We start from the raw sequence: 17,273 nt of genomic DNA, 5'->3' as shown, positions 1-17,273 counted from the left end.
GGGCGGTATAAAAACCTAGAGAAGGGAAGGGGAAAATGTGCATGTGGGATTAACGTATCGAGATTAAAAACCAAAACAAGCCCTAGAGAGAACAGGAAGTGGAGACGTGCAGGTAGAGGGAAACGATGTGCATGCATGGGGTCGGAAATAAAATCCCACAAACTAGAGCGTTTTGGTCCATTTCAACAATTTGGGCCCATAAAAAAAAGTACTCGAAAAAATTCAACTGGCTTTTTCATATACTTAACCCAAAAATATATATATATATATATATAAAAAAAAAAAAGTTTGGCGCTAGACCCTGATGTTACAATATCTGTGCTTTTGGAAATTGGTCTGGGTTAATTGAGCCTTGTTAGGTACAAGCGGTTTAGCGCACCGAACCGCGTACCCATGCTAACATCATTTTTTTATTGAAAGAAAAAACAAAAGAATAAAAATATTGAGAGAAGAATAAGGTTTTCTGTCTCACGAAAATTATTTCCGTCTTCAATTCGCACTGTTTCATAAATGAATACCTTACATGTCAGTATCAGTGTACGGTTTAGTGTGTAAACTTGCTTAAAAGAAGACTTTTCCGGGTTAGTAATAAACTATTAAAGATGTGATATTAACGTCCATCAATTACTGCTCAACACACGTCATTGAGTGGTCATATATGGGTAATATGTATAAAGATTGAGAAGATATAAAAAAGATACGAAAAGCTTAAAAAGTGATCTAGAAATTTTAAAAGAGAATAAAAAGTAAAAAGTAAAAAAAGATTAAAAAAAAGAGAGAAATAAATAAATAAAATTTAAAACCTTGAAAACCTTCAATCCTATGATGGCCCCAATCAAGCCTCCACTTGGGTCGCCTAAGGCCCTGTTTGGTTGATAGATTCAACAGGGATCAACTCAAGTCAGTCAAATTTTAAACTTAGTCTAACATCCAAATACTTTAACTCTCAAATTACTAAACTCATCTCAACTCAAAACCTCTTTACATGTGGAATCCACAACTTTTTTCAATTTAAGATTTCTTTACACCCGGGACTCACAACCTCTTTCAATTTTTCATAAATATGTATAAACTCATCTTAACATTCAAACACATTTAAACTCATCTTAGGTGGACCCCACAAAACTCACTCCACCATCTCAACTCAGTGTTCTTCATAAAAAACTCAACTCAGTTCAACATCGAAACACAACCTAAGTGGTGGCTATTGGAGCTACAGAACACAGAATTTCCAGTTTAGTCTAGAAACTGCATATCCGGGTGATTCCAGGTGGTTGATTGCCCAGATTGTTACCGTGTGGTTAAAAGTTTTTTGTAACTGCCTGGACACGGACACGGGTCCGGTTTGGCAATGTGGGTACTCGGTACCCGCATTATTTTTAAAACATTTGAACTGAGCTCAAAACGACGTCGTTTTAAATAGATCAAAATGACGCCGCTTTAAAATATGTTAAAAATCTACTCCTCCAACCCTAACTTATTTTCTGCCTTTCTGTATCCAGTCTCGATCTCCTCTCTCTCTCTCTCTATGAAACCAGAAGGAAAAATATGAGTCGTCGTCGTCAGTTACCACCATAGATGTGATGCCCCCATATGTTGCATCGGGCCATGCAACACAAGATTACATGTCTGCGTTCATGACAGATAAAGATGCAATGCACTTAGCATGCATCTAGCAGTATGCAATATATGCAAGGAATAATCTTTTTTCTTTTGAACAATACTATGTACCAAAAGTGATATATCCCAAAACATCATATGATTCATAACTTCATAATGAATTGATAACAGTAATGAAACAAAGCTGGTCCATCATGACTGTATTGTAAATAGGTACAGGAGACGGCGCTCTTTAAGTATAGTACTAAAAGCATAAGACGGTTAGGAAAACCATGATCCTAAATAAAAACTGGAGGTTTGAAGTAATAAGCTCCTTGTCATCTCATCGGGGCCTAATCAAATGATCTTGTTGTCTCTGCTAAGAAAATTAAATTATTTCAAACGAAGATTCGTTTCCTTAGTTATGATATTCATGAAAGCCAAATTCGTCCTATTAATAGATCCATCCAAACTGCTGGTAAATTCCCTAATGTCATCACTGATAAAACCCAATTACAAAGATTTCTTGGTTCATTAAATTATGTTGCTGAGTTTTACAAAGACTTCAAAAACACTGTAAACCACTATTTGAGAGGTTACAGTACTCCAATCCATCTCTTTGGTCAGATATTCATACTTCCCTTGTTAAGCAGATTAAAACTCATGTCAAGACACTAACTTGTCTTGGTATTCCTACATTTAATTCTTTCAAAATTTTTGAAATGGATGCCTCTAATATTGGGTATGGTGGCATTCTGAAACAAATTATTTCACCAAGTTCATCTAAACAAATTATTTGCTTCTATTATGGAGCCTGGAATAGTGCACAAATTAACTATAGTACTATTAAGAAAAAACTTTTATTTATAGTACTATCTATTTCTAAATTTTAAAGTGATTTATTAAATTAGAAATTTATATTACATATTGATTGCTAAACTGATAAATATGTATTAGAAGAAAATGTTGAGAATATTTCTTCAAAACATAATTTTGCCCAATGGCAAGCTATTTTAAGTATTTTTTATTTTGATATTGAATACATTAAATGATCACAAAATGCTATGTCTGATTTTCTGACTCATGAATTTCTGTAAAATCAAGACAAGCAGAAAAAATAAGTATGTTTCACTAGTTGCCTATTAGGGTCACATGTTCCTATCCCTAACATGCAACTAGTAAAACATGAGTCTGCTTCTTCACTTGATATTTACATCTGGTTTACTACCTTAGGTAGTACAGTCAATGCTAAGACTAGTTTCTCATCTGCGTTGGCTACCCCACATGATCCATAAGCCAATGTCATTGCTAAATCCCATCAACCTATTCAGTCTTCATATCCTAAAAAAAAACCAACTTCAAGGAATGATTATGTCCAAAAGCAATATTGTCAAAACTTGATTTATATTGAACCTAATTGTTCAATATATACTAATCCATCCAAAATCACTTTTGGGTATTTTTCGCCTAGTTTTTATTAGGTTCTTGAAAAGACTCAGAAGAACCTCCAATATTACTCCTCCATTCTCACCCAAACCCAATCCATCCTGATTAAACCCATTTTTTATAAAAACTAATAAAACCAAGTTGATCTTTCATAGTGTTTAATATTAAACCTGATCACCTAAGGAAAATGTGGAACTCATCCCTATGTAGTTAAGAATATCCTTGATTCAGATATTTCCTATTGCTATTATGGCTACATTGAAGCTTGGTTCAAATTCACATTGTTCCAGAATACTAAGATGTATCATTCATGATTTATTACCTTTGATAAAAAGTTCAATTCTCAATTCCCTCCATGGTTTCTGAGATAGTGGACACAGTTTGGCCCAATTGCAAAAATTTTCCCTGACAAACTCATTAGTGTTGTTGAATACTTCGCCACTATTTACAAGACCGATCAACATGGACATAATTTTTTTTGTTTCCCTTCACTTCTGCAAGAAATACAAAGTTTCCTTAATCTTGAAGTGGAGTTATGCTAAGAAAAATGAAATCCTTGCTCGCAATTAGTACGTCAAGTGGTGGGATAAATTTTCTCATACTCAATACGTGATTGATAATGTTAACCGAGATTTTCCTCTCATCTCTCCAAATTTAGGAAGCATTAAGAATTTTTCCACAAATTTCCCTATTGCTAAAACTTTGGTTCAAGAGCCTGAATACCCTATTGCTCAAGCAAAACAACCTGCTTCATCTGATAAATCAAGTAAATCTTCTAAATTCAAGAAGAAGTTTATTCTCCAAGAACTCAAGAAAAAAGATTTGATTTACCTATTAAAGAAGTCCCTCCAGGATGATTATGATAATGATAATTTTGATGATAAGTTGAAGGCATCATCTGAAGTCTCTACTAATAATACTGATCTTTATGATAATATATTTGAACATGATTCGAAAACTACGCCAAGGCTATCCAGTGATAGATCCCTTATTCAAGAATGATGAAATTATTGATGTTGGTACAAGCCAACAAAATATATTGAAGACCCCTGCTAAAGATCCCTTGATTCCCTCCATTGGCCGCTGTTGGTTACTGCAAAATTAGATATTCCTGATGATTGGAGTAATACTAAGACCCCTGCTTTTAGTAGTTTTTCAATGATCAGATTTATCGTTCATTACTGTTCATTGTACTAGTAATCGACCCATTTGCCTATATAAGGGTGCTTAGCTTTGTGGAAAGACAACTTTATTCTTGGAGAACCCTAAGAACCCTTCTTTTCTCTTGTTTTCTTGCTCTTCCTTTGTAATTGTTGAATATTTTCATGTATTATAGTTCATCTAAAATGAAGAACTTCAACTGTTCCAATTGCAAATTCATGAGTATTTTGAGTATTTTATCTTGCTTACTTTCTTCATACTTCAATTATTTACTACTTACTTACTGCTTGCACTCCAGTCATCTGGTCCCTTTGGACTCTAGTTATCTAGTCCAAGCATTCAGCATTCACTAGCCAAATATATATATATATATGTATATATATTTCTTTTGCGTGTACTTAATTTTGGAATGCACGCGTAGTGGAATAAGTAAAGAAATTAGTCAGAGACTAATACTAAATTCAATGGAGGTTTGTATTATTAAGAAAGTCATCCTTCATTAATAAAATCCATATGTCATCGTCACGACTTCTCAAATAATATTATAGACTATCATCAGTTCATCACTTACATCAAAATACAACGAACCGTACATGGTTCACCACCTACCTAAAATAAACATGTTAACAAATACAAATGGTTACTAATCAGAGATAGGCCTAAGTGTCTACACTTCGGGCAGGGTGGGTTCTTCTTCCTCGAGAAACTTGCTTGGGCTAAATCTCCATCAAGATCTACAGGTCTGGCAAACAAAACCACAATTGGGACCACCATAATGAGACTTCTAAAAAATTCAGTAGGTTAAAACTCATGACATAACTATTAACGAGAAATAATCGTAATGAATATGCATGCATTGTTCCATGTAAAATGAATGCATATTTATGCATGGTGAGGAATCACCTTCCAGGCAAAAACACATGTACTTATAGTCATGGTGAGGAATCACATTATAATAAATCTCAAGTATATTAACATGGCAAGGAACCATCCTATAAGCAAATCTCATATATGAATAGTCATTATCAAGGCTAGGAACCACCCTCTTATCAATTCATATAAAATCAACCATATCTCATCATATAAGTAACAACGTAAATTCGCTCCACCAGTCGGACACAAGGAATCACACTACTTTGAATATTACAGTAGCGTTGGTGTTGATTCTTTTGTCATAAGCTTTGGAATGGCTTGCTTCATTGAAGACTCTGACTGGAAGAAAGAGTAAACACTTTTTTATTTTAAAAGTGAGATTTTGGATTTTGTCCAATGCCTTTTATACTGTGTGGACTACCAATCCTAATTCTAACGTTCATCTGACTCTAGGTATGCTTGAATAAGAGATCTTTGATCTCAGCCGTCCATTTGCCCTCTGGTCGTGAAGAATGGCAGAGACTGAGTTCCTAATGGGGGCAAGACATGCATGTTCCTGCATCATGCCCTGGGTTCAATCCTGCAGTCTTCTCGCTAATAAGGGTTTCTCATGTGGCACTGGACCAATTTTTTTAGGTTAAACAGTATGGCCTACAGGTCCGTAATCTTTTTTCCACAAACTCACTCCACATGTGACATCTCTTATGGAGTAAAGGTCTCTACGTACAACACCTGCCACCCTCTAAGCACCTCCATGTTACCTCAAATTACTCCAACTTCTACATCAAGCTTGTCCTTGCCCACTGCTCGCCTTAGTACAGTCAGTGCATCACTTGCTTGCCTGTGTCGAGCAAAAATTCCTTTCTCGCCCAATACTGAACCATGTTTGCCAAACTCTCTAGATATTGTTGTTTTCCGTTCTCCTGGACTAGCTGCAATTTGCTCATGCAGCTGCCTCTTCATCGCCCGTCTTTTCTCCTCGAGAGGGAATCTCTTCCCTTGCTTGGGCGTAGTCCTCACATGAACATTTAAGAGGCAACAACTGATCCCCTTTGCTATATAGCATTGGAAATATATTAAGATAAATTGCCCATTGGTTGTCTAATATCATTCAACGATGGACCAACTTTGTATGGACACAGCTTTTTAAAGGAAATTGTAGGTTGAGGAAACCAAGTATATGAAGTTGTAATAACCCCTTCCTAGGGTTTTGTTGTACTTTCTCTTTATACATAAATAATATAAAATCTAAAATTTAATAAAAGAAACTTTCTCATTTTTCTCATAACTTCAAAACTCAAAATAAGATATTTGTCAAAATATAAAAAATGTCCGTTGAAACCATAACTATTTATACAATATGGAAATACATCCTATTTACAATAAAAAAAAAATCTCAAAATACATAACAAAAGCCTATCATGTTCATAAAAAGTTTACAAAACCAACACAAACTAAAGTTCCATCAACAAGACCCAACCCAACACGACTAAACATCCATCTCTCCTTCCAAAGTAGTGTATTGCTGTGCAACTTTGTCTTCATCACTACCTGGACATTTACAACATCAAATACATAAGTGTATTACTCATTAAGCAGTTATACCATATAGTCAAAATATCATGCCTTAATTATCCCATTTCTTTAGAAAACTCATATAAATATAAAACATTTCAATTCAATATTACTAAATTAGTTTTCACTTTCCATTGGCCGATACACATTATTACGCCTCCTATATAAGGAGTGGTCTTTTGAACCCAATTTTGCCTGTGACCGTGAGTTGGGAATCCATTAGTCAGGATGGCGCCACTGGGTGCACTACTAATAGAACCAATCCAACATTGCAATTTGCCCATCTCTTTGATACCATCATCATTCAGTCATTGGCTATTACATATTTTCATACATAAAACTTTTGTTTCCTTTTCCTTTCATTTTTTTCATAACATTTTCATTATCTTTCTTAGTCCAAAGTGGAAAAAGAGCCAACTTCACATAGTGAAGATGATGGAGAGTCGAGAATGGGTGATAATGGCACACAAGATTTCTTTACATTTGGGGGGGCATAGATTTTATACACTATAATAGTTAGAAGTTGTGATTAAAAACATAGCATAGGCCAAAGAAAAAATTATATGAAAAGAAGAATATGCTCCATAAATATGTTTTATTTTCTACTTACCATTCTCTTTTGTTTTCATTGGATATGTCAATTAACTAAATATCTTGCATGGCAAAAGTATTGAGGATTTAACACTCAATATGTTCCTTTACAGTTAGATCATCTCATACTAATTAAATCTAAAAATAGGCAATCATCGAGTAGGATAATAACAAGTTTACTTTCTCGATATTCCTCTCATTCTCACTAAATTTTTCAAACATTCTTTTCTACTACTACGATAACATCCTATATATTCCCTAGGAATAATCTTTTAGACTGGTCCACACACATCACCAAACTTGGGACCATCTAAGTAAAATTGGGCTTGTCTAACATGCTAATACAGAGATACAATTTGTAACACTTTCTCATACTTAGTATGCAACACTTTCTCTAAGTACTTAAACCTACTATGACCTATAAAACTCAATATTTTACTCCTCATGGCTTTCTTAGATAGCATTAGCACAATTATGCATTTTTCAATAAAATCTACAACTTGTGTGATATTTGCATAATGTATGTGAAATATTGAAAAACATATATCGAAAGGCCATGTGCCAATACAAACTTTAAAAAATATCATTCGAACTATGCTCATGCATATTGGAAAATCTAATAAAGGATATAAACACACATATACATTACAGATCGTTATAACTAAGTTATATAACAATAATAAACACATGTTATTAGGCTTGTAAAGTTTTTAAATGTTCATCAAACTATTATGGAAGTGCATTTCGTGCTTCTATCTTATGTAATTTACACCTTATTATTTTAGCTCATTAATACGTTTCCTACACGTTTATAGAAATTATTATTAAATAGAAACACTAAAAAGTCATGAAAATGAACATAAAACTTTACTTATTCTAAATGTCACTCAATCTCAACATAAATTTTAAACATGTGTCCATGAGCATGGATCTTGGATCATATGACTAAATTAAGAAAACATTCAAGTGGATGCCCACTATCATAATTACATTCTAGTTAGTTAAACATTATGCTTAACATGTGGAAGTACTTAGAAGAAAACATATCATTATATACATCCCTACAATTATTCTTTTCAAATGATTTTTTCCCCACCATGCACCACTTTATCAAGAAATCTTTCAGTTGGTTCATTTCATATTAACAATATTTTTCTTGCAAGGATGGCATTAGGACACAAATTGTGATGCCTTGTTCCTCGATAAAGGATCTGACAAGTATATGTGGTGCCAGGGGTGCTAGTCGGTTGGCAACACTCAAGGTTCAAATCGCGTTAGGCGTGCATTTACTAAGAAGTGCACGTGTAAGGAAATACATATCTGGATCCCAATGAAAAAGTAAATGTATAGTCAAGGCTAAACTTTATAGTACCAAAAGTTTAAACCATTTATAGACTTGCACAACGTTCATAGGTTACTTCATTCCATGAATAAATATACACATGCTCAGTTGTCTAGTTCGTACACCCAATATGAGGTAGGCTGAACACATGGTCACCTGACCGATAAATATGTACAATTCCCAAAAGGTAAACAAGTCCTACAACAAAAACAGGCATCTGCATCGGTTGTGCTCCCTTGTATCCTAGCTACTCCACTAGATTTGGCATCGTAGGACGTTGGTGAATCCCCAACCTTGTCCTTCTCTTGCTCGTCATGTCACGCTCTGACACTGCTCTCCCCACATCGTGTCCCTGCCGTACTCTTGTGGTTCAGCATCTCCGTTATTAGGGCTCTTCCCTCCAAGAACTCTCTTCATCTCGGCAGCATTCCTGATCTACTTGTCGGCATTCCCAACCTAGGTTAATCACTTGGGGTTGTTGGTTCCCAAAACTTTTCCTTAACAAGGAAATGTGGAGCAAGCTATGAATCCATTCGTATTTAGTTGGTAATGCAACTCGATATGCTATTGGGGCTATCATTTCCACTACTTGGTAAGGTCCATTGTCTTGGGCTTAATTTCCCTTTCAGCCCAAATCTTGTAACTCCCTTCTTAGGTGATGCCTTAAGATACATTCAATCACCTTTTCTTTAAGGTCAACTCCCTTCTTCTTACGTCAGGGTAGCTCTTCTACCTACTCTGAGTCGTAGTCAAACTTGCTCGTGTGAGTTTGACTTGTTCCGTCATCTCATGGATGATCTTCAATCACTTTGGCTTCTCCTACTCCATCCCAACATATCGGCGGTCTACATTTTCTCCAATATAATGCCTCGTAAAAGGCCATTTGGATGGTTGCCTGCTAACTATTATTGTATGCAAACTCAATGAGTGGGACGTGGCTTTCCCAGGCTCCCTTAAAATCTAATACACATGCTCTCAACATGTCCTCTAAAATTTGAATGGTCATCTCCGACTGTCCGTTCTATTTGAGGATAGTAAGCACTACTGGATTTTAATTTAGTGTCCTTCATCACCTACATACTCTTCCAAAAATGAGACATAAATCTTGGATCTCGGTCTGGCACTATAGTCTTGAGCACTCTGTGTAATATAACTATCTCTCTTATGTACAGTCGAGTGAGCGTGCTCAGTGTGTTCATAGTAGTTACTGGTAAAAAGTGTACACTCTTGGTTAAGCATATCTATGATTACTCATATAGTGTATTTACCATTGGAGGCTCGGGGTAATCCTACCACAAAGTCCATGGGGATGTCTTCCCACTTCGACTCCAGAATAGGTAAGGGCTGTAAACCCTCGATCGACCTCTGATGCTCAGCTTTCCCCTTCAACATGTAGTGCATCACTCGATGAAGTGGGTGATATCCTGCTTCATCCATCCCACCAAAATCCTTTCCTAAGATCTCGATACATCTTCGTACCTCTAGGATGTATCGAGTATGGCAAGGAATCAGCTTCAGCTAGAATTCATTCTAAAATTTCTGAATTAGCTGGAACTACTTTCCTTCCTCTATACAACAAGGTTCCATCCTCGCCCAAGTTGAAATGCATAGGTGCCCTACCTTTGCAGACTCTTTGTCGAATCTCTAGCAATTTTGGATCCTTTTTCTGCTAACACTTCAGCTCATCGAACTAGTTCACTCTTAATTGCTGCATGGCGGTGAGGATTTCCTCTGGTGGCAGATCCTTCAACAATAGGTGTCTCATCCCTTCCAAAAGTGAGTCCCCCCTTGTGGAACCTTCCAAGCCTTTTGAGCTTGACTTGTGACTTAGTGCATTGGCGACTAAGTTTGCTTTTATAGAGTGATACTTGATTCCACGCTAGTAGTCACTGATGATTTCTAACCATCTCTGTTGCCTTATAGTGAGATTCTTTTGGGTGAAGAGAGGTTTCAAACTCTTGTGGCCCATGTACACCTCGCACTCTTCACCATATAAGTAGTGTAGCCGAATCTTCAGGGCAAACACCACTACTGCCAGTTCCTTGACTTGTTCCATCATCTCTTGGATGATTCTTTTTGTGGTCCTACAACTATTTAGTTGTATAAGCCACTATCATTCCTTCTTGCATCAAGACACAACCTAATATGTACCTTGACAAGTCACTAAACACCACAAATTGTTTGAGGCTTGGGTAAGTCTAAAATAGAAGTCGTGGTTAATATTCCCTTCAATTTCTCGAAACTCTGCCCATACTTAATCAATCCAAACGAATTTAACATTATTCCTGGTTAACACAATGAGAGGACCTGATAATCTAGAGAATCCTTCCATAAAGCTCTAATAATAACTAGCTAAATTCAAGAAACTCCTAATCTCATGCACCAAGGTAGGACGTTACCACTCTAATACTGCCTCGATCTTGCTCGGGTCAACTGTGACTCCTTCTTTGGATATCACATGAATGAGAAATCTCACATCCTCTAGCCAGAACTCGCACTTGTTGAGTTTGGTAAACAATTGATGGTCCTTGAGCTTCCCTAATACTAATCACATATGATCCTCATGATCTTTGGCACTCATGGAGTACACTACTATATTGTCTATGAACAGTACTACAAACAAGTCCAAGAATGACCGGAACACCCTATTCATAATGTCCATGAATAGCATCATCGTAAACTCAAAATGACCGTACCTCATCCAAAAAACTATATTTGGTATCTCGCCTTCCATAATCATCAATTGATGATAACCTGGCCTAAGATCAATCTTAGAAAACAACGTTACTCCTTGTAATTGATCAAACAAATCATCTATCCTCGATAGCAGGTAATTGATACACATTCTAAGGGTTCCATCCTTTTTTCTAACGAATAGCACTGGTGCTCTCTAAGGTGAGATACTAGGCTTGATAAACCCCTTCGTCAATAAATCTTGTAGTTGGCTCTTCAACTCTTTCAACTCGATCATCCTATAGGGCACCTTATGTACTAAAATTGTCCCTGATTCCAACTCAATCGGGAACTCGACTTCCCTAAGAGGGGACAATCCTGGCAATTCTCCAAAAACCTCTGGGACCTCACTTACTAGAGGTATATCTCATATCTCCTTAGGTTCTCTCTCTTAAGTACTATGTAGGCTTCGACCCACTCACCAACTCCTTCTTGGCTTGCAATGAGGTAATCATTTTTTACATTGACCATAACTTGCTTTCTCAAAAAATCCTATCTTCCATTCTAGGCACACAGAATGGCCTTCCTCTACGGGCAATTTATACTCACAAAGTGCCTAAACAACCAGTCCATGCGTAAAATGACATGAAATCCCAACAAATCAAACAATATTAGATCTACTTCCAAAATGACTCCACCTATCTCTAAGGGGCATTCTACAACGACTTTGGTGCAAAATTCATTGCTCCATTGGGTAACATTATTGAGACTCCCTGCCGCATTGATTCCGTTCGAAGACCAATCATCCTGGCAAATGTAGTGGACAAAAATGATTGGGAAGCACCCAAGTCAAATAATATACTCGCGTAGAAATGTGATATTCTAACTCGTCCTAAAATGACCAACCAGTTTACTACTTAAACTATGTTCCTACAAATATGACTAATTAATTGTGGGTTGAGATTTCGTACTTATGATGACACCTGCTTCTTGGGTCTTTGTCGACTTCTCTTGGAGTGAGGGCATACACTCTCGCTTGTATGACCAGTTTGTGATCTCCACGTCCTCCATCATAAGCTGCTCACTGCACTGGTATTGCCTAGGGGAAATCTTTGGCATAGTATCCCATCTGCTTAGAGCGATAATACAAGATTGGGGCTTGACGACACTCTCCTTTAAAAGCCTTATGACAACTACCACACATTGGTGTTCTTCCTCCCATGCGCATTGCATGGATAGTTGGCAATCGTCCTCCCACCATAGACATGAACTTTTTAGGGGTACTCGAACTGCTTCCCTTGCTAGTAAATGTTCTCCTTTTAAAACCCATAGGCACAACCAACGAATTGCACTGTTCTTACTCGGCGATGGAGGCCACATGTACCAATTTCTAGAAATCCTTAATCTCCAATCACGTTTACTTGAACCTTAATTCGCATTTGCAACCCTTCCTGAAATAGCGTCTCTCTCATGCTCTTAGTAGAAATGAGGTGAGGCGAAAACCTCCACAATTTCATAAACTTAGCAACATATTGCTCAATAGGCATGTTGCCCTGAACCAAGTTAGTGAAATCTTTTGACTTATGTTGTCTCACAATAGCAGGAAAGTAACGATCGTCGAGCTCCTTATTAAATCTTTCCCACGATATCCTTTCAATGGCTCCCAGCTCCATGGTAAGAAGTTGTCTTGTGGAACCCCTTCATAGTGCCACCTCTCCTTGGAGCAAATAGCTCGCGTACAAAACTTTTCTGACTTTCAGTGCAACCTCATATATCAAAAGTCCTTTCAATATCCGTAATCCACCTCTCCTTGACTTCGTTGGACCCTCGTTATTGAGGAATCTTAGGTAACTGTAAGCCAAAAATCTCTTCCCTTCGAGAACCTAATGATTGAACCTACAGGTGACGTGAGTAAAGCTCACGTTGCTACCCCCAACACGTTCGAGATATGAATAAATGCTCTTGCTAACTTGTGATCTCTCCCTTCACTCGACGGCTCTCCCTCAAGACTACCTGCTTCACAATGCGAAACTCTCGGTCGCACCATTTTTGGACCCTACCACAGAACCTAAACCAATCACTTTCTTCCTTAACCTCCACCCACTAAACACAATTTAAGCCTATCATGATCTAAGATTCAAACTTATGATACTACAAATCAAATCCTATGTGTCTAGTACTTCCCCTATTCGACAATATGGATTTACCCAAAGCCGTATAAATGCTTTTATACCATGTTGTGGTGCCCTGTTCATCAGTAAAGGACCTGGTGAGGATCCATGATGCAAAGGGTGCCAGCTGGTTGGCAACACGAGGCTTAAATCGAGTTAGACATGCAATGTTCACTAGAAAGTGCACGTGTAAGGAAATAGATATCTAGATCGCAGTGAGAAAGTAACTGTATAGTTACTTCACGTATCAAACTCGTAGCAATGCACCGCAGGAATGGTTCGAGGAATCCTCCTTCTCGTCCATGATGATCGACACATGATAAAGTTTACTCATACAAAGATATCTCTTAAAACAACTACATTCAAGATCTCAGAAAACATGAAATAAAAATATTCATAAACATTGTGGCGAAAATATTTATTAGTTCATGATCAGAAGGGGGGTTATAGAGTATGCATATGCCAAATTACATAACATTCTCACAACATTTACCCCACATTCTTCAGCACTGTTTTTGAAATTAACCTACCTCATTGCCTTAAAATTACGACGGCGCTACGCTACTCATTTTTTTGTCTCCTTTGAAGTCACTTGCTTTCTCTGAAGAATTTGACTTCAAGGACACTCAAGTGTATGCGATCTCAAAAGTGAGATTTTATCCATTGTCCAAACCTTTTATAGGTTAGGACCATCAAATATCCTTCTGACATACTTTTGACTCTAGTCATGCTTAAATAGAAGTTTTATAGTCTCAATCACTCTACTGCAAGATGATAGATACAAACTGGCAAGACATGATTCGTACGTCCTAACGACCTACCTTATGTCCAATCCTCAGTCTCTCTTTGAGTAAGGGTCTCCCATATGGGATTAAACCATACCTTTGGGTTCAAATGATATGATTTGCCGAGTCGTAATGTTTTCTGCAAACCCACTCCAGATGTGACTCTGTAGATGGAGTATGGGTTTCTATGTATGACATTGTCACCTTCAAAGCATTTCCATGTTATTTCCAAAGACTCCCATATCTGTTTCAGTCTTTCCTTGATCGTTGATCGCGTTGAGCTTGTTCCTCGCCTTCATACGAATGGCTCATTTTCCATAACTACTAGCCTCTTAAGCTCCTCGTTCTCGTCTACACACACTAGGCAGCCTTTCTAGCTCACCTACCACAAGGTGAAAAGTCCTTCATTACCTTGTGTTGGAATGCATCTGCTAGGCTTTATGCATAGTGTTGCTTGCCCATATGTTGGACTAGCTGCACTTTGCAACTAATGGAGCTGCTCTCTTTGCCTTTTACTCGCACTCGATCGGTGGTCTATCCCCTTGCATTGGTGTGATCCTCACTCAAATGCACATCCATGTGAACTATTACATCAAGGAATGATTGTCAATATGTGTTTTACAACTTATATAATATGGCAATATCTTATCCATTCACACCAAGGCATTCAACTTCAATGTTTTGGAACCTAGATTCTTGAAGAATGTACCCCAACTTAGTGTACCCAATTTAGTCATTGCCATTAACATCCGTCATCAATTATCAACAAACCCTAATCAATAACAAACATTACAAAAATAAACGACAACCAAGGATTTTTATCTCTCATATCCAACGTACAAATGCATACATGCCTTTATGTTTAAGGCATATTCATTTAGTAACTTGATTTTTATCAACCATTAAAAATAATCTTTTTTCATTATTTGAAAATGTATATCGTAGAAGCGGTTTAGAAATGAATGAGCCATATGTTGGGAAGTGCATCTCCTTTTATACTGGCATGAGTGAAACAAGGATTTCGGCTTGAATAAGATAGAAACGTACTGATGAATCTAAAAAGGTGGTGATCAAAGGTCTAGCGAATGATGGCAATCTCTGAGATGGAAACGACGACAGAAGCTTGAGATTAGAGAGAGAATGTAAGGTTTTGAACACACAGAGAAAGAGTGAGTGAGTGAGAGAGAGAGAGAGAGAGAGAGAGAGAGAGAGAGAGAGAATGGGGTTGGGGAAGGATAAACACTATCAAACCTAAAACGACATCATTTTGTGTATAAAGTTAAGTTTTTTATAAAAATTAAAAATTCAAGTTGCAGGTGTCGATTCTAAATCTAGTAGGGGTGTAACGGGTCTGTTTCGGTCAGATTTTTTATATATTTTATAACCGAATAGGTATACACCAGTTTTGAGAATTAAAGAACTGATACCGGACTGATTCATCACCGAAACTAGAACTTTCAATTTTACCAGTTCTAGTCAAATTAGGTCCCGTTTTATCCATTTTTTCGGTGAAACTTTAATGATGAAAACCTCACAAAGTTTGCTAGAGCAAAGAAATATAGCAAGAGTTGTGCCCAATTATTTAGGAAACTAAAAATACATATTTAAACACTAGTTGTCAAGCAATCAACATTAGCTGCAAACAAATAATTTGGCACATAAAAGAGTGGCACGCTAGCTCATACACAAGCTCCCAAACTAGCTCACAAAAAAACTGGCACATAAAAAGAATGGCACACTAGCTTATACACAAGTTGCCAGCTTGCCACATTAGCTCATAAAAAATTTGGCGCACAAAAAATCTGGAACCAAGAGCCCAGATTACAAAATAAAACTAAAAAAACAATATTAACAGTTTCCAAGTGTCCAGATTACAAAATAAAAATAAAAATACAGTACCAAGAGTCCTGATTACACGATTACAAAAATACAATCAGCCTGTATCCGCCAACTCCAAGAGTCCATTCAAATAAACCTTGCAATTTATATTAGGATCACAAGCATAATGAGTCTCACAAAAATTACATGCAACCCTAGATTTTGACTTATCTTTACTTTTAATATTTGTAAAATATTCTCAAACTACAAATCTTTTCCTACTAGTATCGGCAGTTGTCTTACTTACATTAGATTTGGGTGAAAGTAGATCATTAGTCACTACTGATTCAAGCGTCCTTTTCATTGAGGGTTGAACATTGGTGGGTGTTTCATTTAAAGCATCATTCTGTAACATAATTTAACAACATTTATCAATGAGTTAACAACCAGGAGGAAAAAAAACTGTCAAACTTCTAATTTAAACAACATTTATCAATGAGAAACCAAACAGACAATCAGAAACCATTGACAGAAATCAGAAATGCACAAGCCCTGTTTTATTAAACCCTAAACTAAACACAAGCCTTGTTTTATTAAACCCTAAATTAGAAAATACATGGGGGGAATTATACGATTCATCGATTTAATCCAACAACAATCAGTAAAAAATGGAATAAAGCAATGAAACCCTTGAAGTAAATGTAAGATTTTGAAAACATACCGAGAGGAAAGAGGGAAGACGTCGAGGATGCCTAGAGGAGAAGAAAATGATGGCGAGTGGCAATGGTGGCCGACGGCGAGGGGCAGTAGCCTATTAGTTTGTGATGGCCACACAGAGTGATTAAAGGGCTGCATGAGTGTCTACGGAGAGTGAGAGATGAAGGAACTAAGGAGTGAGGAACTACTGAATAGAGGTACAGGGGGTGGGGTAACCCTAAGTCCTAGAGTACAATTAAAACCGTGTCGTTTACTTGTCTAAAAACGATGTCGTTTTAATTAGATGGTGGTTGTGTGTTGGGAAGGTATCATTGAACGACGTTGTTTCGGATGTTTGGGCTTGGATGGTCCCTATTGGCCCGCTAAGTTTTTGCTATTTTGGGAAATGTTTTGGCCCTTTGGGCTTCTAATTCTAAACCCAAAAACCAAGCCCTCTTTTGTTTTTAAACCCTAAATTTAACTTTAATATTTGTCTTAGGCTTTTATCCATAAGTTTTTTTATTTAGAGTTTTTATAATTTTT

Source organism: Juglans regia, chromosome 10, assembly GCF_001411555.2.
Source record: "Juglans regia cultivar Chandler chromosome 10, Walnut 2.0, whole genome shotgun sequence".
Classification (NCBI taxonomy): domain Eukaryota; kingdom Viridiplantae; phylum Streptophyta; class Magnoliopsida; order Fagales; family Juglandaceae; genus Juglans; species Juglans regia.
The sequence above is the reverse complement of the archived record's forward strand: the minus strand, read 5'-3'. Positions refer to the sequence as shown.